This window comes from Myodes glareolus, chromosome 13 (genome assembly GCF_982192425.1).
Source record: "Myodes glareolus chromosome 13, mMyoGla1.1, whole genome shotgun sequence".
NCBI classification, from domain to species: Eukaryota; Metazoa; Chordata; class Mammalia; order Rodentia; family Cricetidae; genus Myodes; species Myodes glareolus.
Window position 1 is genome coordinate 55,077,899 of NC_142038.1, and position 16,315 is coordinate 55,094,213.

The window sequence follows — 16,315 nt, forward strand, 5'->3', positions numbered from 1 at the left end:
ATTACACTTAAAGTCTGGACTGATAACACACGCCTCTAATCCTAGCACTGGGAGGCCGAGGCATCTCTGAGTTCAAGGCCAGGCTGGTCTATACAGTAAGTTCCAGGACAAACAATCAGGGCTACACAATGAGAACCTGTCTCAAACACACACACACACACACACACACACACACACCTATAAATTAGATGCACTCTCAAAATTCTAATGGTCTTTTTCAAAAATGGAAAAGCTAGTCCTCAAATTCATATGGCACTCCCAGTGGGGCAAAAGAATTAAACAATTTATTGCAAAAGAAAAGTGAGGGGACTTACAGTTGCTATCTTTAAAACTTGTTACTATAATCAAAATAGTTGTAGAGTAGGCACAGGTCAGTGGAGTAGGATTGAATCCTGAAATAAACCAACACCCAGGGTCAACTGAGTTTTCACAAAGACATCATAGCAACTCAGTGCACAAGCTAATTGTATTTCTTTGAGTATATGTATTTCTTTATAGCCTTAGATTAGGCAAGTTTCTTAAGTATGATACCATAATCACAAATCATTAATATCAAATCATAATAAGTAATACAAGAAAAATAAATTGTACTTCCACCAAAAATTTTTAAAGTTCTGCAACAAATGACATGAAAATAATTTTAAAAAACCCAAGAACAGGAGAAAATAAACTATATAAAAATTTATTTAATATATAATATTAATAAATGTATTTATTTATATCAATTTGTATCTAATAAAGGTCTTCTTTTTATGTATAATATACATTATATAAAAAATCATTATAACTCAACAATAAGATAACCCAATTAAATGATGGACAAAGGATTTCAATAGAGATTTTTTTTCCAAAAGAGGATACAGAAAGACAGAAGCACTTAGAATAATGTTGAGCGTCATGAGTTCATTAGGAAAATGGAGACCAACAGCACGGTGCCAGACCACTTCACTTCAGTAGGACAGACATGGGCAAAAAGACAACATGTGTGGTAGTGGAAATGTGCACAGGAGGAAATCACCATTTCCACTTTTACACATACATACAAAACACTTGAAAACAGAAGCACACAAACTGTTCACTTGGCTAGGGAGACAGCTCAGTCAATAACGCACTTGTCACAAGCATGAGGACCTGAGTTCAATTCCAAGAAGTCACAAAGTTAGGCACGGAGTCTGCTGGCTGGCCAACCTAGCTTAATCTAAGAGCCCCAGGTCCAAGTGAGAAATTGTCTCAGAAGAAGGAAATTGGGGTGGGGGTGGGATGAACAGAAAAGAAAACCAAAGTGGACAACTCCTGAGGAAGAACATCCAAGGTTGAATCTGCCCTCTACACTCGTGTGCATGAATACATATACTCACATTAACAAATAGAGACATCATTTTTTAAAGTATCATATGGGACCTGCGGAGATGCCCAGTTCACAAAGTTGTCACACAAGCATGAAGGACCTGAATTCAGAAGTGCAGCACCCACACAAAAACAACAACAAAAAGCTAGGCATGACAGCAGTGGTTCTCAACCTGTGAGTCATAACCCCTTTGGGAGCCGAACAACCTTTTACAGGAGCTGCATATTAGATATCCTGCATATCAAATACTTACATTACAATTAATACAGTAGGATAATTACAGTTATGCAGCAACAACAGAATAATTTTATGGTTGAGGGTCACTACAACATGAGGAACATACTATAAAGGGCCCATGACAGGATGTCCTATAACTATATAACCATATATTCTCTAACTCTTGACTATGTTCTCTTACAGCAAAAATTGTTATAAAAATAAAATCAACACAAAAAGTACCACAACTACTACTCTTATCACCACCATAATTAGTATTGCATATTATATAATCACCCACTTTAAAAACAAGGTTGTTTAGCTTCTAGTTACCTGCCACCTGCACTGTCTCCTCCTGCACCACTCAGGAGAGGCTACAACCTTCGGGGAGTAAACAAGCTCCTTTTCTGTGGTGTGCGTGGTCACACACAGTTTCTGGAAGGCAGTGGAGATTACTGCTAGGCAGAGCATGAACTCTATGGAGAAAGCTGTAGAAATACACTGCTATTCCACCAATAAGCCCCAGGAGAGTGGATAACCTGAATACTGAGCTAAAATTTTACAAGAGCTCAGGCCTAGGCGGAGTAAACCTCAGTGTGTTTCCTTGATAATGCTTCAGTGTTACTAGACTGAAATCCCTGCTTCCTGTTAGGAAGTTTCTTTCATTCCCCACTTCTTCCAAGTACATACTCCAAACACTGAAATTTTCAAGTAGAATTCTGAAGTAGAGTTCAGAAGTGGGTTTAGGGTTTTCTGCATCATTTCTGCAACTGATTTTTAAAATTCTTCTTTTGTAACCCTACTGGATGCCTTCTGGTTTTTGTTTTGTTAAACTAAATTAACAGCTTGAATGAACTGTCCTGGTTACACACAATCCAACCAATGTGACCTTAAGTTTATAGAGGAATTTAAGTACAGTGCTGGCCTGGCCTGGTGCCACAACCCTTCAGAGGCAGGCAGATCTCTATGAGCTTGAACCACCCTGGTCTCATTGCAAGTTCCAGGCCTGCCACAACTATACATTGAGACCCTGTCTGGGGGAAAACAAAAAACAAAAAAACAAGTGTGTGTGTGGTGTGTCGCCACAATAGTAAGAGTATGTAGAGCAACATACGATATTACTCTGGTGGAGAAAGAAGGCAATCAAGTTCTGGGCTAGCCTTTTGTGACAGACAGTACACTACCATCCAAGCAGACTGCTGCTGATGTTGTGAGGAGGCTGGATAGTTGACTGCTGTCCACTATACTGCAGGTCTGGGAGAGCGCCAGTGCTTTGGGGCCTAGCATTCATTGAAGGTGGAATGAAATAAGATGCAAGTATAATTCATTAGTCTAATCCATAACAACAGTAGAATGGAGATTTTAACAACAAACAACTTGTGCATCTGGAGACGTACTATCCTTAAATGTGGCGTCACTGCAAAGATTCCAGTGGACACAGAAATAACTACTGTTTCAATAAACCTGGGGTGTCAGCTGCCACTGTCCTAGAGTAAAACTTCAGGTAAAACTTAATTTGTTGTGTATAATTAGTCAATGTGTCAGCCTGGTGAATGTGTCTATTGAAGTTTTCATGGAAACGCTGAAATCCAATTTCATTAGCCACAAGTTTGAATGACTTGCAACCTAGGTTTAGATTATGACCCATCTATTTAGACACTTAGCAAAAGTTATCTGCTGTTCAATGTTTAAAATGTACTAATTACTTTTATCAATTGACCTTTCCTGAAATCAAATTGCTCTGAGTTATGTCTTTAAGTGTACTATTGTGTCAGAACCTTACCAATGCATACAAAATTTAGAAATATAGGTACCAAAATACCCAGCATACCAAGTCTTATGATGATTATTTAATGATTTTAATATGCTCATTCTGTGCTGTTATGGGAAACTTCCATTTTGAAAATCTACTTTGTTACATAGAAGCACACATCTTCAATAATGTCTACAAACAAAAAGTCTATATAGTTCTGGGCATGGTAGTGCATTCCTTTAATCTCAGCACTTAAGAAGCAGAGGTAGGCAGATCTCTACAAGTTTGAGACCAATCTAGTCTACAAAGAAAGTTCCAGAAGAGCAAGATCTACATGGTGAGACCCTGTCTCATGGTGGAGGAAAAAGCTTATAGTATGTTTACACTCAGACTGGAAGAGGGCTATTAAATATTTTTATTAACTGTTGTAGTGGTGGTTTGAAGGAAAATGCCCCCTATATATCCATAGGGAGTGGCACTATTATGAAGTGTGGCCTTATATGAATATGTGTGGCCTTGCTAAAGGAAGTATGTCACAGGGAGTAGGCTCTGAGGTTTCAGAAGCTCAAGTCAAGCCCAATGTCACTCTCTCTTCCTGCTGCCTGCTGATCCAGATATAGAACTATCAGCTACCTATCCAGCACCACAGCCACCTGCATGCTGCCAAGTTTCCCACCATAAGGATAATAGACTAAACTGTACACCTGAACTGTACATCAGCCCCAATTAAATATTTTCCTTTGTAAGAGCTATTGTAGGGGGGCTGGAGAGATGGCTCAGTGGTTAAGAGCATTGCCTGCTCTTCCAAAGGTTCTGAGTTCAGTTCCCGGCAACCACATGGTGGCTCTCACCACCATCTGTAAAATGAGGTCTGGTGCCCTCTTCTGGCCTGCAGACATACACACAGACATATTACATACGAGAGAGAGAGAGAGAGAGAGAGAGAGAGAGAGAGAGAGAGAGAGAGAGAGAGAGAGAGAGATTGTAGTCATGGTGTCTCTTCACAGCAATAGAAACCCTAAGACAGCTATCTTTATCTTGTGCAAATCGTATAGAATATGCTCTTCAATTTAGTAAATATTTTTAAAGGTAGAAATGAATAGTAGTTAATTAAATTATTTTATATTTTAAGATTAAAATATAATTACATCATTCCCTCTTCCCTTTCCTCTGTTCAAGTCTTCCCATGAAACCTCCCTCCCCTTTTGTGATTCATGGCCTTTTAAAACAGTTGAGTGTGCATGTGCATGTGCATGCATGTGTGTGTTCATATTCCTATATACAACCGGCTCAGTCTGTATGTATTATTTGTGTGACTGTTTGGTATTAGATAACTCCTGGGAGTAAGACTGAACCTAGACTTTCTTAGAAACCCAGACTGGCCTTAAACTCAGAGATCAGCCTGGCCTCTGTCTCCTGAGTGCTGACATCAAAGGTGTGTACCACCACCATCTGGCAATAATTCTTAATCAAAACATTTGAAACTCTTGTAAATTTTTCCATACTATTAGAAGTTCTTTTCCAACTTCTTGTTTGAAGTATAATTTTCCACTTCTTTTCCCAACCTCTCAAAAATCAAAGAAGGAAGAAGGGAGAGAGGGAGGGAGAGAGGGAGGGAGGGAGGAAGGAAGAGAGGGAGGGAGGGAGGGAGGGAGGGAGGGAGGGAGGGAGGGAGGGAGGGAGGGAGGGAGGGAGATTCTGCAAATGAACTGAGCAAATATTTACTATCTATGTAACTTAGTAAAAGGGTAGTTGATTGCTGTGAAAACAACTTCAGCCAATAGCCTTTAAGACACCAGCCCATTTGGGCGTGGTCTCTCGTACTTAGCCATAGATATAAACTTTGCACGGTATCTCTCTCAGCTGCTGGATTAGGTTCCTGTTCCCTACTCATTCAGAGGAGTGTGATCTGTGAGTCTACCCCTAAATAAAGAACCCTTTATTATAATCAATTCTGAGCTAGTGTGAGATTACTTTATAGTGTCCATCTATATCTGGTGCCCATGTGAATCCCAACTCCACACCTACCAGGACCAGCACAAAAGGTCCGTGGCTAGAAGGTCTCCCACCCCAGCCCACCTGGCTCGATTTCACCTACTAAGTGGTTTTTTTGTCAAAACCCTGCCACAGTGGAACTACCGTGCAGTGATCTGGCAATTTCCTGGGCTCACATGAGCTCCCCACTGCTTTCCCTGCTATGTGGCAACTTGTGCAGCTTCTGGTTTGTGTTCCCCAATCACGAGCTCTAGGTTCCTTGATATTCTGGCCACCAAAAAACTCTCTCCATGTACAGAATCGATTTGATTGCCCTTAATCTGTCAAGCAAAGGATACAGTATTTAAGCAGACACCAACTCAGAACCTAAAGGGAGTTTTCACACTGCCACCGGTTGTGTCTCTCAACAACACAGCAGAAACTGCAACACATGCTGGTCAGTAAAGATTATTACACCTACAACAATTTACTGAACAAAGGCAGCTTTATTTGATTAATAAATAAACAATAAACTTGAAAGGTATATAATGACAAACAATATCACCATCCAGAAATTTAATAACCTTTTTGCATTCTGCAACGCTTATGTGGTTATTCTAATACATCCATTTATCTGATATTGGGACTTAGCTTTATTTTTGATATTATATCCTTAAGAAAATAGTTTGATAACAGAGCCAAGAATCAGGCACTTTTAGAAATGATACAGTCTTTACAAACTAATAATGAACAACTAGCTGACAGGCTTAATACCATCGATTATCAGAAGTTACCTGAAAAAAATTAATACCATTGAAAAGGATAACATTAATTTGACAGACAAAATTCAATCTATGTCAAAAGGTGCTGAGAAGTTACCTGAAAGAATTCATACTGTTGGATTTGAAAATCAAAATAGTTAAAAAGTTGTAAGTTAGCAGATAAAGTATCTCTCCAGAAAGGCAATATGCAGACCATTAAAATAGTATCCAAGAATGAGAAGTTATCCTTAATGAAAAATTTCATACCATGGAAGGACAAGAGGTTATGTGAGTCAATGAAATCACTATAAATATTCATAGACCAAGAGATTTAGGCTTTACAAAAGACAGTGGTATAAAGATTTGAAATGACTGAGAAAATTATTGGAACTGATGAGTAGAGAGAAAAGATACAAGGACAGGATTTAACATCACCAGTATTTGTCAGAATCAGAGATATCTTACCAAGAGTTTTAGCTATGTAATCACCTCTAACAAACTATCAAACACTAAATAACCAAAATAATACAAAGAAAATAGATAGAAATGTATAGGTATGAACGATCTAAAAGAAATTAAGCAAAGAGTAGTATCTTTTATTTATTTGTTTGTTTGTTTGTGTTGGTTTTTCAAGACAGGGTTGTTCTGTAGCTTTGGAGCCTGTCCTGGAACTAGCTCTTGTGAACCAGACTGGCTTGAAACTCACAGAGATTCACCTGCCTCTGCCTCCCGAGTCCTGGGATTAAAGGTGTGCACTGCCACCGCCTGGCTCAAGCAGTAGTATCTTAAGGCTTACATTCACCATTTGTTAAGGAGATGGAAAAGATGTGTGCTTTAAGCAATAAGGATACACCACATGGTTGGCTTCAATTAGTTACAGTGGTCCTAAGACTGGCTGCAACTAAAATGAAAATGCTACTAGTGAGAAGAAGCAAAAATTTTAGACAACAGGGAAAAGCAAAAGGATCTGAGGCTTTTCCACGATCAAAATCTTGACAAGGGCCTTTATGCTGACCCACAGGATCAAGCTCTTTATGATGAACACATCTTGAACCTATGCCACAGAGCAGCCTTAAATGCTTGGGACAGGATTCAAGAACCAGTAAAAATAACTGAATCATATATTAGGATTAAACAGGGCCAAAGAGAACCCTTTAGTGACTTTTTACAAAGATTAACTAAGGCTGTACAAATAGGAATAAAAAACCTAGAAGCTAGACAAGTACATATTAAATCTCTGACTTTTGAAAATGCCAACTTAGAATGCAATGAACCCTGACAAAGAGCTTGTGATAATTTTTTAGGAGAGATTAAGAGCAAGGATCCCAAAAACAATAGAATTAACCATATAAAGAGAATTACTTGAATCTTACCACATATTGTATGTGGCACATCAATTAACTGGAACCAATACATTCTATACTGATGCAAATAAATCAGAAAAGGCAGGTTGAAAATCATTAGATTTAAGTGAGGTGAAACAAAGCCCTTCTAATTCTATCTAAAAGCAGAATTATATGCTATTCTCATGGTACCAAGGGATCTTAAAGAACCTCTCAATAGGGGCTGGAGAGATGGCTCAGAGGTTAAGAGCATTGCCTGCTCTTCCAAAGGTCCTGAGTTCAATTCCTAGCAACCACATGGTGGGTCACAACCACCTGTAATGGGGTTTGGTGCCCTCTTCTGGTCTGCAAGCATACACAGACAGAATATTGTATACTAAATAAATAAATAAATAATCAAAAAAAGAACCTCTCAATATAGTTACTGGTTCACAATATGCAGAAAGAGTTGTTTTACATATTGAAACCATTGAATTTATACCAGATTATACAGATTTGACTTCATTATTCATTCAGGTTCAAAACATAATCATAAACAGACTTTGTCAATATACATAACACACTTCCAATCCCATACAAGTCTGACAGGTACTCTAGCACAAGGTAATGAAGAAATTTATTGATTATTGATTGGAAAGGTGCTGAAGCCTTCAGAATTTTTAAAAAAATCATGTCAATAACAAAGGCTTAAAGAAACAGTTTTCTATTACACGACAACAAGCTAAGGATATTATAAAGAGATGTCCTACTTACTCTTTCTATAACCAAACACCATTACCTGCAGGGAGTAACCCAAAGGGTACTCAAAAGAATGAAATCTGGCAGATGGATGTGTTCCACTTTGCAGATTTTAGAAAATTAAAATACGTACACCACACCATTGACATTTATTCAGGTTTTCAATGGACAACTGCTTTGAGTTCAGAAAAGGCTGATTCAGTATTAGAATTTATTAGAAGTTACAGACATCATGAGTATACCTGCACAAATACAGACAGATAATGGTCCGGCATATGTCTCTAAGAAAATGACACAGATTTTTGCTTATTATAATATAAAGCATATTAGAGGTATACCAAACAATCCTACTGGTCCAGCAGTTATAGAAAGATCAATTCAAACTATAAAGGATATGTTAAACAAACAGAAAGGAATGGAAAACACCCCTAGAAATAGATTGCATATGCTTTATTAACCTTGAATTTTCTTTATACTAATGAGAAAAAAATAATGGCAACACAGAGACATTGGATAATAGAAAAAAAAAAAAACTTCTGAACTAAATTAGCCAGTGTATTTCAAGGATGTGCTGATCTCAGAATGGAAACCAGGAGATGTGCTACATTGGGGAAGGGGTTTCACTCTTGTTTCCACAGAAGAAAAGTTATGGATACCTTCAAAATTAATCAAGATTCTGTTTGAAAAAGAGAAACCTCTTGAGACAGAAATGACAGCTCATCCATGGAGGTAACTATCATATAGGTGGTAAGGAAACCTCATAAGGATTGGGGCAGGGTTTGTTCTTGTCTTTGCAGAAAAATACTCATCTTCAAAATATCCAGAGACCTCGCACATTTAGACGGCAAAGGAAAAAAGATAACTATCCAGAAAGGATCACCAAGCAAAGAGAAATCTGACTTGTCATGACGATCATCTGCAGGGTAAAATTTCATTACCTCAGTATGTATATATCTCTATTTAAAAACTGAAGTTGACTTTGGAGTTGTACAATGGTTATCCTCTCTAAATCCAAGCATGTTGTTAAAAGAAAAATTCAGACTTTCTGTCTCATGTCAGGAGCCATCTGGTATAAGAAAGAAAGAGGAAAGAATTTAGGAAAAATTTTACTTCTCTCCATACCTATTTTTGTTTCTTTTGTACCTTTCATTGAATGTGTCTATATGAATAATGTTTAAGTTTCCGCAATGAACAATAAATTTTCCTGCAGCAATCTTTGAAATTTTCAGGAAGAAGATGGGGCCCCACAATGATTCCACATGGTTGATATGTTGTTATGATGTTGATAGCACTACTTTAATATCTGTTTTGGGTACCAGCTACTTAAAATGATTCCAACTTGGTTAGATGAAATGGTGCACCTTCTCACAACGTTCTGGCCAGAACTTCAAATAAGAACATCCAAAAAATCCTAGCAACTACAGACAGCAATCTTGAAATTTAACTATCATTTTAGTTTTACAGGACCCCATAGAAAGAACACTGTCCCCATAATAGCTGAAAGTAATTCTAGAAGACAACATCCCCTCTCCCAACAAAGTTTGTCCTTAGGGTTAGGGACATTAATTAGGAGTATAGGGTTGGGTGGAACACTTTGGGGGGAAAAAGGAAAATTGGATGGGATTATAGGCAGATTAGTGTGACCGTTCTCACACTAATAATAATACTGAGTAATAGAGTGAATACTTGAAAGCTAGTATTTATAGACAATTTACATTGGTATACTCTTGTATATTGATACAAATTCAAGTTATATCTCTTATATTGAATATGTTCCTATATCTGTTTACAATATTTGTACACCTAGGTAAAGTTATTTTGTCATATTTCATGCATGCATACTTCTGCTTAAGACATTTTGTTATTGATACAATTTTAGGATATATTTATCATATTGGACTATACATTGCTACCTCTGATCAAGATACTTATACATGGTTTATATTTTGAGGCCATTGTCCTCATTTGCTACAGAGTTGTTTAAAGACTGTTTAATATTCTAATATGAGGCCTTACTCTAAGTTACACAGGTATTAACAAATATAGGTCAATAGTCATACATGTTCTTCACACTTATAGTTAGACTAATCAGGTTCTTAAATACATAGAGATTGTATTTCACATAGATAGGTAATCTTCAACCACTTCAAAGAGCTGTAGAATATGGCATTTAAATAACCTATGGTTCTGTTGATGTGAGACACAATAGCAGAGATCTATTCCTGAGAGAATGTTGACCACTGAAGACACTCCACATGGAGTTTGTTTTCTTCTTGGCAAAACTGGTCTTTGGGCAAAGAACTGCCTATGCCTCAACCACTGACAAAATGTGTGGTGTCCAGACAAGACAAGCAGTATACAAGAAAAAAGACTGCCAAACTTTGCCAAGACAGGGTAAGATGGTTTTAAAATTTTTCCTGCCTCTGAAAACGGTCTGTCAGACCCTGCCTTAGCCAAAGTTGGTTGCTCCAACATTGCAAATGAGACTTTGGGGGATTGCCCAGGTAGTCAGTTGTCTCTGTCATTTATTGCACATTTTGGAAGTTGTTAGATTGCACTTCCTGTTTACTCAAGTAATATTATTTCCTTTCTCAGGTCTTCGATGGGGTTGAAGGTCCACAAATCACAGTCCTAGAGAACCTAGACAACAATGAGGACCCTAAGAGAGACATACATAGATCTAATCTACATGGGAAATAGAAAAAGACAATCTCCTGAGTAAATTGGGAGCATGGGGACCTTGGAAGAGGGCTTAAGGGGAAGGGAGAGACAGGGAGGGGAGCAAAGAAAAATGTAGAGCTCAATAAAAATTTAAAAAAAGAAAGTTGGGAACAGATAGATCTACCTCCAGATTCACCTATACCAGTCTTAGACATAGGCCCTAAACCCTACGACAGAAACAACTACTCAACAATGTCCATTGTTTCTCTAGTCATTTATAACCAGAAATTGGAAACAGACTAGATATCTGTCAACGGATGAATAGATAAAGAACATGTGCTATATTTACATGATGGAATATTAATCAGTTGTTAAAGAAAAAAAGAAATAACAAAATTTACAAAATTTCAGGTAAATGGATAGAGCTTTAAAAAGAAAAGTCCTCAATCAGGTAACCCAGAGCCAAAAAGACAAATACAGTAAATATTCATTTATATGTGGATGTTGGCTGCTAAGTCTTTGATAAGCAGGCTACAATCCATACAACCATAGAGGTTAGGTATAAAAGATTATGGTGAAAGGAAGAATTTTGAGAAAGGAGAAATAGAATATTTGTGAATGGACAGGGAATTGGAAAGGGGTGACTAAACAGAGAGGTGGAAAGAACAAGGGGTTAGGGAGAGAATACAGAAGTGGACAGCTAAAACTAAGGGCTATTTCAGGAGCCATATGGAACCTTACTACAATAGAAGCTTCTTGAAATACACACACACACACACACACACACACACACACACACACACACACGTGTGTGTGTGTGTGTGTGTAAAAATATATATGAAAGAAACTTAAGTGGAGTCACCAAGTAACGAGACAAAATCCCAGCTAGACATCTCTCACCAACAAGTAAATCTCCAATGTCAGAAATGGATTACACTGCTGGTCAAAGTGACACCATGGAAACCCCCAAACAACCCAGGCATTGATAAGGCTATTGGTCACTTTCCAGAAACTGATGGCTAGGTCCCAAAACACACAATTAAAAATGAATATTTTTTAAAAGCACAGATCATCTAAAAACTTTTAAGACACAGTTAAGTGATTGTTTAAAGGTACTAGGATTATACAACTGGAAAGGATAATATTTTCTATGTAAGGTGGTAGAACAATAGGCTGTTGGGGGAATGAGATTTGGGAGTCTCACTGTATAGTTCCGACTGGTCTAGAATATACTCTGATTACTTAGGTAATATTATACCTTCTAGAGTCTTTGATAGAGTTGAAAAAAGATAGTTATAAAAGACAAATTAGATATAAAACTGTAGACTCACAAAAATAGGATAAATGATAGAGCATTTTCCTTAATTTGCCAAATGTAAATGGATTAAATATTGTAACTATAATTCTTGCTTGATAACTGTTTTGTTGTATGTAATTTGCTATGTTAAAGTTAAAACCTTCCTTTTTATTTAGACAGAAAAGAAGAGGTTATGTGGGATTCCCCTCTGTATGCTGTGAATGTGTTTTGTTACCAATAGTTAATAAAGAAGCTCCTTTGGGCCTAAGACAGTGCACAATAGAGCAAGGCAGGAATTCCAAGCAGAGATAAAGAAAAAAAAAAGTGGAGTCAAGGAAAAGCCAAGTAGCTGCTGAAGGAGAAAGGTGCCCACCTGCTGAAACATTACCCATAAACTACAAGGCTTGTGGTAAAATATAAAATAATAGAAATTGGTTAATTTAAGATGTAAGAGCTAGCTAAAAATACACTTAAGTTATTGGTCACACAGTATTGCAATTAATATAGTTTCTTTGTGATTATTTCGGGTCTGGGCAGCCAGGAAACGAATGAAAAGCCTCCGCCTTACACCATTTAAGTCTCAGGGACAGAACTCAGATGATGAGGGCTGATTGTAGATGCAAAATCACCAAGCTGTCTCCTCAACATTCTGCCACCATGACATTCCTACCAAGATGGACTATGACCTGAAAGTGTGAACCAAGGTCAATCTTTTCTCCCTTAAGCTGTTCCTGTAAGGGTGTTTTATCATAGCATCTAAAAAGTAACTAATACAAAAATATTTCCTCGAAAACAATAAAAAAAAAATGAGCTATAAATAGTACCACAAAAAGACAGGAGGAACCTTTAGTGGCAATTGCTAAGTAAAAGAAACTAATTTGAAAAGGTTATATATTGTATGATTCCCATTATGTATAATACAGAAATACAAAGATCAATCAATACAGAACTAATGATGAGGTTTAGTGGTTGGTTTAGCAATCCCTGGCATTGTAAAAACAATAATAGCAATAATAATGATAATAAAATACCTGTAAACAAAAGGGAGGGCTTTTTAACAACTAACTTTAGCTACCCATGGAAAAACTGTGAAACTGTGAAAGCATATATTCACACAAATATTTAAAAAAATTGTTAGCCAATTTATTTGTAATCACCAACTAGAAAGTAGAAACCCAATGTCAATCACCAGTTAGACAAATCTGTGGCAATTCTACACAATGGAATAAATAATATTCAGCAATAAATAAGATGAACTACTGAGAAAAGTAAACAATATGAATGAATCAAAAGTAATTATTACACTTAGTATGCTGAGACCTTTTAAGTTCAAGCTACAATACCAAATAAATGATATTTTTATTATATGAGGTGAAAAAACTCAGATACACACACATCATATAAACTGTATGATTCCATTTATATATAATTCTAGAAACACAAAGTAATTTATGGAGAAAATAACAGATCACCTATTGCTGGAAAGCCGTGGACAAAGAGGTAAGAATATAACGTATTATAAAAAAAAACCTTTTGGAGGTGAAAGATATGACCATTGTCTGGAAATGGGTACTAATTTCACAGGTAAATACACATATAAAAAATTAATAAATAACAGGTTTTAAATGTACAGTTCATTGCAAATCACTTACCAATCAAGTTATAAAGACATCGCTGTCTAATGCTATCATACCCACAACTCTAATGAGTCATACAGGCACTCCCTGTTGTTGAATTTTTAAAAATTATTACCTAAGCTGGTGATCCCTTGATTTAGTGGGTTGTAAAAGAATTCTAAGTTTTTAAAAATAAAATAAAACTGTCTAATATTGGTTAAAAACTTTAGTGCATACATCTGCAAGTAATTTCAAATTATTTTCCTATTAAAATCATATAACATTTAAAGGGAAATTTAACTGTTTCAAATTTTTTATTTATTTTGTCTACAAATGTGTGTGCATATGTGAGCCCAATGTATACTACAGGTCACAGTGAGGACAACTGTCAGAAATTGGTCTTTCCTTCCACTATATGAGTACTAGGGACTGAACTCAGGTTGTTGGGTTTGGTGGCAGGCAGACAAGAAATTTTGTCATTCTTTGGTTAAGTTTTAATAATGCATAGCCACACTTCATCTGTGGGGTCTGTCTATTTGCCTGTCTTTCATATTATATTTTGTTTTTTGAGAGAGAGTATTAGTCTATATTTCAAACTGGCCTCAAAGTGACGATCCTTCAGCCTCAGCCTCCCAAGCAGCAGGAATACAGGCATGCATCACCATGCTTGGCCCATAATTTTAATCTATAACACTCTTTTCCAATCATTTATATTTCCTCTCTGAATGGGTCATGATCCCTTCAAAAGTAAAGACAGAAAGTATGGAAGTAAAAAGCTTAGGTGGTAGGTCCAAATTGTCTGAGTTTGACAGTGAATCTGTTCCTTAATAAGTATACAACCATATGTAAATGACTTAATATTTCTTTGCTTTAGTTTCCACACTTGTAAATATGGAGACTGTGGCATGATACCATAACCAAATTGCACTGGAAATGAAATGAGTATATGTTTCTTTGTGGCTTGTGTTTTGTTTTAGTTTTCTCCCAGTACTGCTGGTCCAACCCAGGTTCTTGTGCATAGGTAAGAACTACTTGTGAGTTACAATCCTAGCCCAAAAACGTAAATATTTGTAAAGAACTTAATTGAAGGTTTACTATATAGTAATAATTATGTTAATAATTGTTAAGCAAAACCAATTTGAGATACTATAACTTGAATGTATCTTTGAAAAACCATGTTGTTGAGCTTTTCCCAATAAAACAGTATTAAAACATAGATCCTAAGAGGTGATTATGCCAGGAGGGCTTGGCCTTTCTGCATAGACTACTGCTTACAATAAAAGGGCTAGAGGCTATAACTTTGATCTGTTGTTCTAGCCACCCATAAAATGTGTTCTACCATGTTATAACAAAACAAGATAAACCTCTCACCAGCCATAATCTTTTGGTTCTGGATTTCAGCCTGTAAGAAATAAATCTTAGATCTTTGTAACTTCCACAGTCTATGGCAATCTGTTAGAGAAGCACAAAACCAGCTTCTCTGGAAGTACACATTTACAAGTTCTTTCTACTTCTGTTCTTAAGTCATTGTGGCAATGCTACAGAATGTATGTGTCTACCAATTTTGTTTTCTGTATTTTATAAAACAGCCTTTTAAAAAACTTTATCACTTTATATGTATGGATGTGGTGCCTGCATGTATGTCTGTGAACCATGTACATGTATATGTGCAGTGCCCAAGGAAGCTAGAGAGGCCAGAAGGAAGCTTTAGATCTTCTGAAACTGGAGATATAGATATTTTGAGCTACCATGTGGGTGCTGAGAATTGAGCCTGGTTCTGTAGAAGAGCAGACAGTGCCCTTAACTGCCAAGCCATCTCTCCTGCCCCGCTATAAAACAGTCTTAAAGAAAATAAAAGTAGCTTTTAAATTAGCACTCTAATAAATTTAGGCTTTTGTCAAAACTCCCAAATCACTCTGAACAAATGTACAGAGTATAAAAAACCCTAACTGTTGTCTTTGGGTATTTTTATGAGATATTAAAAAAGGAATAATTCATAAATGGTTTACCAAACATATTACTCAATGTTCACTGACAGTAATTAGTGAATTAGTGAATAGTGGCTCTCAGTGGCTCTCATATGGAAAATGGGACAAAACTGTATCCACTTTGTGAATGCTGTAAGAATTAAAGAAAATATTATGTATAAAATATTTTAAATACCCGATCATAATACATACATCAGAAACTCAGTTATTAAGTTCAGTTTTGAATCTAATCTTATTCAGAATCTACTCATATACACTACTGTACTGCCTTTATTTCATTTATTTGTCCTAGAAACACATGTCTTTGGTATAACATCACACTTCCCTCAATATTCTCCCATACTGAAAAATGACAAAATAAGGCCAGGTCTGGTGGCATATACCTTTAATCCCAGCATTTGGGAGGCAGAAGGGGGTGATCTCTGAGTTCAAGGCCAGCCTGATGTATGAGCAAGTTCCAGGATAGCCAGGGATACATTGAGAAACCCTGTCTTTAAAAAACAAAGAAACTAATAAAAATTTTAAAAACTAAATTACAAAATTTACTCTTTTTAAAATTTTAAAAATATCTTGTTAAAGTTCTAAAATCAGGACAGTATTAACTGGATTCAAAAGTGCTT

At 36.5% G+C, this 16,315-nt stretch overlaps 1 protein-coding gene across 4 annotated transcripts in view; it reads right to left on the reverse strand.

Moving 5' to 3' along the window:
* Nucleotides 1-16,315, reverse strand: part of Map3k2 (mitogen-activated protein kinase kinase kinase 2) — an 88,509-nt gene that overhangs the window by 41,926 nt on the left and 30,268 nt on the right. The window contains exons 1-2 of one of the 4 annotated variants that reach the window (XM_085700011.2): nt 9,072-9,184; nt 315-392 (exon numbers count right to left, since the gene is read on the reverse strand). The exons of 2 other annotated variants lie outside the window; for them this stretch is intronic. The gene's annotated coding sequence lies outside the window, so the exon portion shown is untranslated. Of the gene's footprint in view, nt 1-314; nt 393-9,071; nt 9,185-16,315 lie in introns of those variants that run through there. One more of the 4 variants, XM_087896178.1, reaches the window with a different exon arrangement.